Below are 7,253 nucleotides of genomic sequence, written 5' to 3'. Positions count from 1 at the left end.
CCCAGATTTTGTTTGTGAACGAGAACATCGCCGTCGTAGCAGCAGCACAGATGAGTCTGTTGAAGAACACACTGCTGCACGAGTTCGCCTTGTGCCACAAGGTAGGCGGCGCGCAATTTCAGGCACCACAAGCGTGGAAGTTCAAGTGAGAGGCAAAAGAGGAGCAAACAGAAATCGCCAGCAAGGAGGCAGGTGCTCCAAAGTCTGGGCTTTCTTTGAAGACTGCACTGAGGATGTTACCATGGCGATTTGCAAGGTGTGCAAGACCCGCCTGAGCAGGGGGAAAAATATTAACAACCTCTCCACCACCAGCATGAGCCGTCACATGCTATCCAAACATCCCACTCTTTGGGCAAACGCGTCAGGACAGGGTACCAGAAACAACACTGCCTCCCTTGGGTTCACCAGACCCGCCTCAGCAGCAGCAGTAGCCCAGCCATTGCGTGGTTCACAACATTCACAAACATCAGACGACGCTGACACTGTCACTTTCCGGAGTAGTGCTCTTGAGGTCTCCCAGTGTTCATCAAACACAACAACCAACAGCCCTTCCGTGTGCAGCGCTACGGTTCAGTTGTCTGTGTCGGAGATGTTTGAGCGCAAGAGGAAATTGCCAGCAAATGACCCCCGGGCCGTGGCAGTAACAGCCAGCATAGCCAAGCTTCTGGCCTGCGAAATGCTGCCATATCGATTGGTGGAGACAAACAGCTTCAAGGGCATGATGTCAGTGGCCATCCCACGTTACGTGGTTCCCAGCCGCTACCACTTTGCACGCTCTGCAGTGCCTGAGTTGCATGAGCACGTGGTCAGCAAAATAACCCGAAGCTTGAAGAATGCCGTTGCCTGCAAGGTTCACCTCACCACTGACACCTGGACGAGTGCGTTCGGCCAGGGTCGATACATCTCCCTTACCGCGCACTGGGTGAACCTTGTGGAGCCTGGCAGCGATTCCTCACCTGCTACGGCACGGGTGTTGCCCACGCCACAAACAGCTGCACCGCCGTCCCTCCCACTGGATAACAACAGCAGCACCTACCTCTCTGACTCCTTCTCCTCCAACGCATCTCAAAGCTGTACCTCATCCGGAAACGCTAACCCAGCAGCAGTAGGATCGTGGAAGCAGTGCAGCACAGCTGTTGGCATGCGTCAGCAAGCGTTGCTGAAGCTAATCTGCCTTGGGGATAAGCAGCACACAGGGGAGGAAATTTGGAGGGGAATAAAGGAACAGACGGATTTGTGGCTGGCACCGCTGGACCTGAAACCGGGCATGGTTGTGTGTGATAATGGGAGTAATCTCATTCGCGCTTTAAGGTTGGCTAAGCTGACACACATCCCTTGCCTGGCGCACGTGATGAACCTAGTAGTTCAGCGGTTCCTGAGGACATACCCAGGCGTGCCCGATCTGCTGTTGAAGGTGCGTCGAGTGTCCAAACATTGTAGAAATTCCAGTACTGCTTCGGGGGCACTCGCCAAGATGCAGGAGCGCTTCAATCTCCCCCACCATCGCTTGCTGTGTGATGTCCCTACGCGCTGGAATTCTACGCTGCACATGCTAGCCCGCTTTTGCGAGCAGAAGAGTGCAGTGGTCCAGTACATGACGGCGCAGTACCGAGGCGCATCCGGCCAGCTGCCAAGCTTCTGTGGATCCGATTGGGCCAACATGTTGGACCTCTGCCAAGTCCTCCAAAATTTTGAGCAATCCACGTTGCTTGTGAGCAGTGACAACTCTTCAGTCAGCATTACCATACCACTGCTGTGTTTACTGAAGAGGTCGATGTTAAAAATCAAGGAAACAGCTGTCATGATGCAACTGGGGGAATCTGAAGGAGAAAACGATCAGCGTGATGGTACCAACATCAGGCCATCCGCCTCAGGGAACGCTGGCCCCAGCAGCTATGACGAAGAAGAGGAGGAGGAACAGCTGGAGTTGGAGCAGGAATTTCATGCCACCACTGACGAGGGCCAGAGCGGTGCACGTTGGACTTCCACAATTCAACGCGAATGGTCAGCAGAAGCAGACCAGGAGGAAGGTGACGACTATGATGCATCACAACAACTATCACAACGCTCACAAGAGGATGATGAGGATTCTGGTAGGACTCTGGCACACATGGCTCAATTCATGCTAGACTGCATTGAACGTGACCCACGCATTGTGCGCATTCTGGACAACACCAATTACTGGGTTTATACCCTTCTGGATCCACGGTACAAACACAATGTTCCAAAACTGCTTGAAGAAAGAGTCAGACAGGTCAAAATGGAAGAATACCAGCAGGCCCTTGTGGAGACTTTAGAGAGGAGATTGACATCCTCCCCCTCCTCTAGCCAGTTGTACGCAGACAGACTGACTTCCGCAAACCCAGGACGACCAGGAGGGCAGCAAACAACGCAAGCCGCAGCTAGTACCCAAAAGGGAATGGTATCGGCAGTGTCCTTGGAGTGGGAAAATTTTCTGACACCCATGCAGCCGCAGCCCACTGAACAGCAAGCGTGCAGATCCACCTCCAACACCGATCGCCTGGAGAAGATGGTCAAGGACTGCATGTCAGATGGCGTAGCTTTGTCGAACCATCCATCTGCACCCTTCAACTATTGGGTATCGAAGCTAGACACCTGGCACGAACTGGCAATGTACGCAATAGAGGTGCTGGCTTGCCCGGCAGCCAGCGTTATGTCGGAACGCTGTTTCAGTGCTGCCGGAGGCATCGTCACAGATCGGCGTATCCGCCTCTCTACAGAAAATGCAGACCGTCTGACTCAAATTAAAATGAATCAATCCTGGATTGGAAATGACTACGCAACACTCCAGGACCCCAACCAAGTAACATGACCAATGAACATCTGGGATGGTGTTGCGTTTCCGGGCCCTGTTTATTGAACCTCTCATCTGTATTACATTTATGACTGCATGGCGGCAAAAAGCATTGCTGCTATATCCGCACGCTTTTTGTCCACATGCAAGGCCTGGGTTGTTGTGTCTCACAAAGCGTGGCCTTCTCCTCCTGCGCCTGCTCCTGTTCCATCACGTCTGCTGCTGCTGGGTTAGCGTTGCCGCGTGGTCCCTGTTTATTGAACCACTTATCTTTATTACATTTATGACTGCATGGCGGTACAAAGCATGCTATCCGCACGCTTCTTGCCCTCATGCAAGGCCTGGGTTGTTGTGTCTCACAAAGCGTGGCCTTCTCCTCCTGCGCCTGCTCCTGTTCCATCACGTCTGCTGCTGCTGGGTTAGCATTGCCGCGTGGTCCCTGTTTATTGAACCACTTATCTTTATTACATTTATGACTGCATGGCGGTACAAAGCATGCTATCCGCACGCTTCTTGCCCTCATGCAAGGCCTGGGTTGTTGTGTCTCACAAAGCGTGGCCTTCTCCTCCTGCGCCTCCTCCTGTTCCATCACGTCTGCTGCTGCTGGGTTAGCGTTGCCGCGTGGTCCCTGTTTATTGAACCACTTATCTTTATTACATTTATGACTGCATGGCGGTACAAAGCCTGCTATCCGCACGCTTCTTGCCCTCATGCAAGGCCGGGGTTGTTGTGTCTCACAAAGCGTGGCCTTCTTCTCCTCCTGCGCCACCCTCCTCCTGTTCCATCACGTGTGCTGCTGCTGGGTTAGCGTTACCGGTCCCTTTTCCTGGAACCTCTTATATGTATTACATTTATGACTGCATGCCGACAAAAAACATGTTACCTGTGCAAAGAAAACAGACATTTCCCGCATTTAAAAGACAGTTTTCCCTTTGAAACTTTAAAATCGATTTTCTCAAAAACTATAAGCTCTTTTTGCTAATTTTTTTTTCCTCTTGTACCCACTCCCAAGGTGCACATACCCTGTAAATTTGGGGTATGTGGCATGTAAGGAGGCTTTACAAACCACAAAAGTTCGGGTCCCCATTGACTTCCATTATGTTCGGAGTTCGGGTCGAACACCCGAACATCGCGGCCATGTTCGGCCTGTTCGGCCCGAACCCGAACATCTAGATGTTCGCCCAACACTACCACTGGTGTGTAGCAAGGAATAATTGGCATATTTAGTAGCAGTGCATTGTGGGTAACCACAAATGTTCACTTATAGCTGAACTATTGCAGATTACCTTTTGTTTTAAAAAGGCAAATTACACCAATACAGTGTGCGGCATTGCAGGAAGTGACGACAGTGGAACACACGATGGAACACGGAAGAGGTGAGGCATCCCCGCCTGCTGCCTCTTACTAATAGTGGTGGCTGCTACTGTGCTTAAGCAGGAGGGGTAGCGCACATGGGGGACCCAGGTGAGGGAGGGGGGTTCTTGCTGAGCTTAAGCAGGAGGGGGAGCGCACATGGGGGACCCAGGTGAGGGGGGTTCCTGCTGAGCTTAAGCTGGAGGGGGAGCACACATGGGGGACCCAGTTGAGGGGGGGGTCCGACCCCCCTCCCCGCCCCTGTGCCCAATACCTCCTTCCTGCCCTCTACCCCTTATGCGGCGTATGCTACGCCGCGGGTCGGCTAGTAATAATAATATTATTGTAACTGTCTCTCTGAAAGGCAGGAGTCTTTGCCGAGAAGATTCAGAAAATGAGTATAGCCTAAAATTATTTTTAATAGTTTATTTTACTAAATAATACTTAATTGTGCATAAGAGATTACAGAGAAACGCCAAGAATTATCTAACGAATGAGATAATATAGTAAAATATTGGGGATTAAGGCCTCTTTCACAGCGGGACGTAAAAGTCGCAAGTTATAAAAATGATAAGGCAGAGTAACGCACAGCAATACAAAGTCTGTGCGACATTCACAGTGCACACGTTGCGTTTCTGTGTAACGTGTAGCAATATTTAGAAGGTGCTGCATGCTGTGCGTTTAGCAATACATCTGCTGCGTTGTGTGTGTTGCACATGCTCAGTTAGGTTTTTTTTTTTTTGTTTTTTTTTTTAAATGTAACGTATGCGCCGTTTTCGTTCCATCAGTATGTGACGGAAATGGTGCACCAAGAGACACATAACGCAGTGCAAAATAACGTCCAATTTTATAACCTACATGCGTTGCGTTAGGGGCACGTTGTGCGACTTTAATGTCGCATCAAACGCAACGTCCCGCTGTGAAAGAGGCCTAAAGTAAAAACAAAAGCTGTATACAGTCTGAGCAGTCTATGGAATTACTGTGTCCATTGTAAGTTCATGAAAGTTTTTAGGAAGATCTGTAATGCTGGGAATACTCGGCTCAATTCTGAGCCATTAAGGTGGCTCGGTAGATCATTTCCGACATGTCCAATCTCCCGCCCGATCGTTTCACCACTCGATTCCGGATTTAAGTGAATGGAAAAAGATAAGAAAAACGAGCGGAAGATAATAGTATTGACTGCGGAATCGAGCCGTGTATGCCCAGCATAAGAGTTCGAATAACAGTAATTTGGGCTGGGGTCTCGTCAGGCCAGCGGATAGATCCAGGATGAATAGATCAAGGGTTAACCTCTCGAGGGCCAGAGGTTTACACCCCCTAGTGACCAGGCCATTTTTTTACAATTCAACACTTCAAAGCTTTAATGGTTTATTGCTCAGTCACACAATTTATCACCCAAATTAATTTTACCTCCTTTTCTTCTCACAAATGCAGTTTTCTTTTGGTGATATCTGGTTGCTGCTGAATTTTTTTTATTAATTAGAAAAAAAACTACTTTTTGTAAAACAATAAACATATAGATAAGTTAATTGGCTTCCCCCTTAACACGACACTATACATACTTAGATATATGCCTATGGCAGGGATTACATTGTGAGCCCCTTCAAGGGACAGTTAAGTGACAAGATTACTTTGTACAGCGCTGCCTGAGATGTCAGCGTATATAAATAAAACTAATGAACTAAATTACCTAAATAAACAGCCTGCCAGTGCTGATCGCTGGCTGGCAGGCTGTTCGCTGGGGTCCCTTGCGCACACCTGCAGGAGCGAGCGGTTGTGCAGGCGCTAGATCCCTGCAAATCTCGCCTCTTGTGAGATGACATCATATGGCATCCTGGATGAACAACAGAGCCTCTCTGCCATCACCAATCTGCATTCGGCAGTTGGCAAGTGGTTAAAAAAGCATGGGAGGACTCTGTGGATCTGCAGTGAAGACTTTTTAACCCTTTCTCTGTCGGGGAGGAGTTTTGAGGAGGGGTGGAATCTGTAATTCTAAACCTGATCCACCCCCTCTGATTAGGGCAGAACGAGATATAAAGTATCTGGAAATGTCATAACATCGTGACAATACATCAGACAGTGAATATGACAACAATTTCTGATCCATCATGTTCTCTGCTGTTCATACATATTAAACACTGGGCAGTTATAATTTTTACAGTATATAAGAGAAATCCGTATCTCAGTTTCAGAATAAGCCACAAAAAGAACTGACGTCTTGACACATTCAAATTTTGTCCTATTTCAATTTCTCTTTGTTTTGAAATGTTGGTATCAATTGAAATATGAAAATATGATAGAAAACCTATATTATTTATCCCTAGGTCAATTATTATTATTGATTTATAAAGCGACAACATATTCCGTGGCGCTGACAATCAGTGGTGACATTATTATAATTTAGTGTTTTTATAGCGCCAACATCATCCGCAGAGCTGTACAGAGTATATTGTCTTCTCATTTAACTGTCCCTCAGAGGAGCTCACAATCTAATCCTTACCATAGTCATATGTCCATGTATGTACTGTGTAGTGTATGCATCATAGTCTAGGGACATTTTTTAGGGGAAAGCAAATTAACTTACCTGTATGTTTCTGGGATGTGGGAGGAAACAGGAGTGCCTGGAGAAAACCCATCAACATCAGTTTGTAGAAAAAGTTTAGTCAAGCCTCACTTGCCAATATAATATAAAGTTTATTAGGACACCATGGCAGAGCAAGTATCAAAAATGAAACATAATTAAAAACACATTAAAAACAATGAGGAACCAAAGGATATAAGCAGCCTCACCCCCACTCATACATGCATCACACCAGCCATACTGCCATGCAAACTCCAAGCATATTATGTATAACCCAGGTACACAAGCCTCAATTGCGGAGCACCTACAGCTCTCTATATACTCCAGTAGATAAGCAAAGAGAAAAGAGGGATTGTATTCTCAATCTGAGACTAACAGCTGTACAGCAAAAAAAGGTTGGTGTGATGCAGGGATGAGTGGGGGGTGAGTCTTATATTGGCAAGTGAGACTTGATTAAACTTTTTCTACAAACTGATTTACTAAGTACATAAATCACAGCCATGG

The sequence above is a fragment of the Hyperolius riggenbachi genome, chromosome 7, assembly GCF_040937935.1.
Source record: "Hyperolius riggenbachi isolate aHypRig1 chromosome 7, aHypRig1.pri, whole genome shotgun sequence".
NCBI classification, from domain to species: Eukaryota; Metazoa; Chordata; class Amphibia; order Anura; family Hyperoliidae; genus Hyperolius; species Hyperolius riggenbachi.
The sequence above is the reverse complement of the archived record's forward strand: the minus strand, read 5'-3'. Positions refer to the sequence as shown.